Source organism: Vanessa atalanta, chromosome 20 (assembly GCF_905147765.1).
Source record: "Vanessa atalanta chromosome 20, ilVanAtal1.2, whole genome shotgun sequence".
In the NCBI taxonomy this organism is placed as follows: domain Eukaryota; kingdom Metazoa; phylum Arthropoda; class Insecta; order Lepidoptera; family Nymphalidae; genus Vanessa; species Vanessa atalanta.
This window is the reverse complement of record NC_061890.1, coordinates 10,499,459-10,505,380: the sequence shown is the minus strand read 5'-3', so window position 1 is coordinate 10,505,380 and position 5,922 is coordinate 10,499,459.

Genomic DNA, 5,922 nt, shown 5'->3' with positions numbered 1-5,922 from the left:
ATAGCGTCATAAACAAGGCTAGAATTTTTACAAGCTTTTATTTAACTTACCTGTTAGTGTGTGCAGGTCAAATGTGTTGTAAAGTGGGTTGTAAATAAGAATATATTTTTTTATGTTAATCTTTTGATAAATCACTTGTTATTATTGGAATTATTGCTTTATTACTAGGATTAATAACTGAAATAAAAAGTAATTAACGTTACTTTTTATTTGAGTTATTAATAATTACAATTAATAAAATATAATATTCTTTATTCTGTAATAATCGACGTAAAAAAAGAACTACTATACATTTTATACACTATTGTGCTATAGAAATGTACTAACAAATAAATGCAAAGACAAAATTAGTTCCACTTGTATCGATAGGACGGTTTCCTCCACAATCACCGTAGTAATTATTTACTTCAAAATAATATTATTATTTCATAATTGTAAAAATAAATTATGAAATGTCCAATGTAGTTAAATATATTTGAGGTTCTTGATTACGGCGAGATAATTTTGTACTAGCGTCATGGATTCTGTAAAATTTCTCTTGGCAATAAATTAAATCGGAAGCCAACAAAACCTTTATAACTTCGTAAGCCACTCCTGATTTATGGGCTTGTTTATTGAAGAGCTGTTCATAATTTAATTTAAGGGAAATTTAATTTTCTGTCTCGTTCTTGCCTGTGGTCCTCCCTTTTATCGTACTGTATGTACATCCATACATATCACATTTAGTCAGGTTAAAACTTCAATTTTGAATAATCAAATTTAAAAATATTGCTTTAATTTGATAAAATAATTTATTTCAAAAACATTTTTTAAACGAAAACAAACCATATTATAAAATCAGACTCAAATAAATTGCTTTAATCTTTCAATTAATTTCTCCTCGTAATTAGTAGATATTAAAATTAGAACAAGTGTATAATTAGTCGTCTTGGCTGCTCCTTATGAAATATTCTCTCTGTTGCGAGCTATTCATTCAGTCCATTAGTTTTCGGAATACATTGGACTTATCATATTTTAAATCTATAAATGAATACATCGTCGTGTTGTCGAATCGTATATTATGAAATATTTAGTGACGTGCCTTGTGGTTCCGCCGACTCGTATGCCGGGACGACAAACGGCATTCGAGTCGGTAATGCCGCCGCTCGGTACTCCCATGTGTGCATGTGGCACATCTACTTCACTCTGCTATTACTATATATAATAATAATAATATAAATTTTATCAATAATAGTCTTAATATGTTTTTAAGCATTAGTTTCCATGTTCTTTCTTTATAAATTATTTTAAAAAAAACTATACATTTTGGTGATTCACATTTAACCACTGACGGCTTTATTTTTTCTTGTAAGTATTAAGAACAAATCCATCTCCGTCTTTCTATTTCAACACATAAATATTAATCTCAAGTCGGTTGCATATATTATTTGATCTTGACCAGTTAAAATAGGGCCACGCCTTGTTTCAATAAATAACTAAAAAATGAACAAAGTGGTAAAAAATATTTACCAGGTAATAAGATGAGGGAATTACACTTACATATGCATATAGTACGAATTTTAATCAAAGGCGATATAACTATGAAATAATTACTGATGCCTACAATCAAAATTACATTTTCTATAACCAACATGATTCAGCCTGAATATCCAATTGTTGGCCTTAGACATTATTCGTCGCGCTGCTCTATCGGTGAGAATTTCTTCCGAGACTCTGAGACTTTCATACGATTTTTTTTCCACTTTCAAACGAGATATGTAAATTGAAAATTCCAAGCGCTGGTCCGGATGTGACCCTCGACCTTTGCTTTAGATCCAACTGTTCTCATTGGGTTATATCTTTAACAAAACCTACATGATAAATATTTAAATTTATAGAAGGCATTGTGTGTATATTCCAAATATTAAATTATTTCTATTGACAATAGTAAATAACGCACATATCAATTTAACCTACATTATTTAGCAGGATATAAAGTATATTTAACTTAAAACTTGATATAGTTAATAACTTCTATAACGGTGACAAAATTTCCTGAAATTTAAGCGTATTCAGAAATATGTATAATGTACGTTGCTAAACATTTCATTAACATTTAAAAAGTAGTATTTATACTTTATATTTATACGTTCAACTTGAACTCGAATGCATTAAGCATATTTGTCAAGATCAGACTTTCGGATTGATAATAAGAGTAACATTCACGGAAACAAACAAATAAAATAAGTATTTCATAGAATTTAAGAATCAACAATCTCTTAAGCCTCGCTTACAAAATAGAACTTTGGCATGTTGGAGTCAAACACAAAGACACTGAGATGTAAGCGACATTCTCTGAAGATAACGCTGATTCTGCGTTAGCCTTCCACCGACTCGACGCCATGTGCGAAAATAAACAAAGTATTACATTGCTCGTCGACTAGCAGAAAAAAATGTCAAAGCTCACGTCTCTGTATTAAAAGAGCAATGTATAACATTCGTTGCTATCGTTTCAAAGTTCCCGAAAGTAAAGTGCTGTTACTGAAAGTAGATTACTGGTAATACCTAGGTCATGTAATGGCGCTTGGCACGGAATAGCGCTCTCATAAAATGATATTGACCACGCGAAATCTGAAGGAAACAACTCCTATTACTCCATCAAATACAGAAAACTGATTTAAATACAACACATAACACTTCTCAGCACACTTTCATAAATTGTTACTCGTTCATTATTTTCAAAAATTTGATTACGACATATTTCTTTTACAGTAAAATTAAATATACTACTTTTGTTAACTAAGGTAATATTGCATTGCTTTATTTTTCGTGTTTTGTTTAAAATAACCATTTATATCATTAATTTATTTTCATGACACGACTGTAAGTGTGTATAACTTGTGTACTCCACCGACATAGAATAAATACAAACTAATTACTTACGCCCTATTGTCATAACAATGTTATTATTACATACATATACAAGTATTATTCATAAATATCTTTCACACATAATATATAAAAGGTACTAGAAACTGTAATTTTAATTAATTTTTTTTTTTAAATACATAATATAATAGAAAAAAAAACCGGAACTGCATGACCAATAAGTTAACCACACTTGTATGTTATAGTCTAGTAATGCTTTCGCAATAAATAAATAAATTACTCGGAAATACAAAACAAGAAGGAGACGAGACTAAATTATGAGCAAATTGAATAATAAATTTATCAGAACAAGTCCGGTTCTCATTATAGCCAACGCCTGCTAATTATAAAGGAAATTTATTTTCTATAATTCGAGTGAGAGGAAGCGTCGGTTTGCTTTAAGACATTGAGTTATAAATTATTTTTTACGACTGTTCTTAACAAAATATGAAAAATTGATCATTAGCATAATATTGCCTTAATACCTCAGGGTGTATAGAGGGGTTCCCCCGGGTATCGACCTAGGTACTGGAGGCACATATAGGCGGACGGCCGTCTATAGGCGGGCCGACCGTCGGGGCGTTATGTTGGCATACGCAAACACACCTGTGACGTCTCCCTATGAGACCGAGTACCACTGGTTTTTTGTGGGTATTCCAATGCACTCAGCACTGATGGATTTCAAATATAATACTTCCCACTCCATCTTTACTTTCCAATAAAAAAAAGTAAGTCGCAGGTTTGGTTCGAAACTCGGAAGCGTTTAATTTTCCCATTATTCGAAAAGATTTTGAGTTCATCATGAGTCGATCGTGGGTGTACTATCAGGTTACGATTATAATAAAACTGCTTTGTCATCGGACTTGAACCGACACGTAAAATTTTTTACTCCATTGAGTAAGAGGAAGTAATTATAATTTGCATTGCAATATTTGCCCTTAACAAGCTAATCAACATAAACTTTAAAAAAATACGTGTGCATCTCGGGAAGCCCGACGTGATAACTTAAACTAATCGCTGCCGTATGCGTTAGAGAAAGGAAAGCCTGACAGACAGGCGCCGTAACGCGTTACGTAACGAAGCGGGCGTATTTTTTTTCTAAACAGAAACGTTTCATCTACTGGTACGGATAGTAGACACGGATAGTAGTAGTAATTTTGTCGTAGTCGTATTTGACGTAAAAGCTTACATGAACAATTTTAACGGTTCGTCAGTCGAGACTCAAAATGATTGGTGATGGCCGGTAACGATTTGTTAAATATAGAAAACGGACACCAAACGGACATAAAATTGAAGAGCTTTTTAACAAATATCGTTATGATATTAAGAGTTAATAACCGTCTGCGTTTTAGAGATTTCGCTACTTGGACACGAACACGGGTTGAATGTCGGTTATCATTATTAATGTGTCAAAATTCGGGATGACTTTGAAATAAACATTTATGTTTTTTTTAACGTTGTTTGTTATTTTTCTTTGAGGAAATCTAGCCACTGGAATGATTAATATATTATAAATCTTTAGCTTTTATCTCGTCTGCGTATCTAGACTAAATAATATTCTTACTGACATCAATAAATAAGGGGAAAATTAAATAGATACGTATATTATATATTGTGTACAATAAATGTTTGACATCAAAACAGTTACCAATAAAAGTCTAATATTTTTGTTTTAATGTAGTAAAATACAAAGTTTTCGATCAAATATAAAATTAACTCTATTAAGAACTCTCTGCGCCCGAAAGGTCACGCGCGTTAAATTTAAATTACAAATGCCTGTTTCATACAATTTCCCATATTGGTAGACATTCAAGGGCTACTGGACTCGTATTGCGCCGGTTCTTAGAAGTGGAGTGGGGAACAAGTGGGGTAATTGACACAGTACAGTAGTAGTTATACAAATGGAACTGCTAATTCATGAAGATGAACAAAAGCCCTTACAGCATCAACCACCTGATAAGTAAATAATGGATAATTTTGATTTAACATTTTGAAATTTATTTTGCGTAGGTTAAAGAATTTTCTAGAAAAAAGCTGAATACATAACACTACGAACCTGTAACATTATACAGAGTACAGATTGAGTAAATACATGATGTTAACTATTCAAATCACGTTCGTGAACTTATATTGCAGGATATCAGCTATCAAATAGCAATACGAATACAACAAGAGCGGCGCGACTCCTTACCTGCGTCGCATCGCGTTTCAAAGAAAACGAATACAGATTTAGACCACACGTAAAGGTAACGAGACCGAGTCTCACATTGTATTAAAATTGTAGTTATATAGATATAGAAGCTCAGAACACGTTTCTTGTAAGATTATCTCTTAAATGGTCTGAGTATAGCTATATATGTCGATAAATGTTATTTCATCTGAGAAAGGAACAACTGAGATGAATACCGGTTTTTACTGGTTAAATCTAGACTCCGAACCGCTTTATCTTTAATTTAACTATCCCTGTAAGTTGATGATACAAAAATGCATAATAACTTGATAAGAACTGAAATAAAATAATAGGATTTGGCACTATATCTTATTATAATAAGAAAAATATGTATATTTATTTTACGGAACTACATTACATAACATATTCCACCACGCTGCTCCATTGCGGGTTGGTTGTATTTCATGTGGCAGAATTTCGTTAAAATTAGACATATGCGGGTTTCATGGTGTTTTCCTTCACCGCCGAGCTCGGGATGAATTATAAACACAAATTAAAATTCAGCAGTGCCTGCCTGGGTTTGAACCCGCAATCATCGGTTAAGAGCACCCGCAATCATCGAGATCTTACTTTCCGACGGCAAATACATTGTGGCTTTAATTTGGGTCTGCTGTGCAAAGATTATTGTGCCGCTGTCAGGACCGAAAGAACTAATCCAGATACGCGTTTATTTATTATATTATTTATAACAATCATCGTATCGTATCCGCATCGAGGGTTATATATAATGACTTTCTGTTTTTTTTTCAGCGGGTGGCCGATTCCTTCCGCCGGGAGGTTTTCGC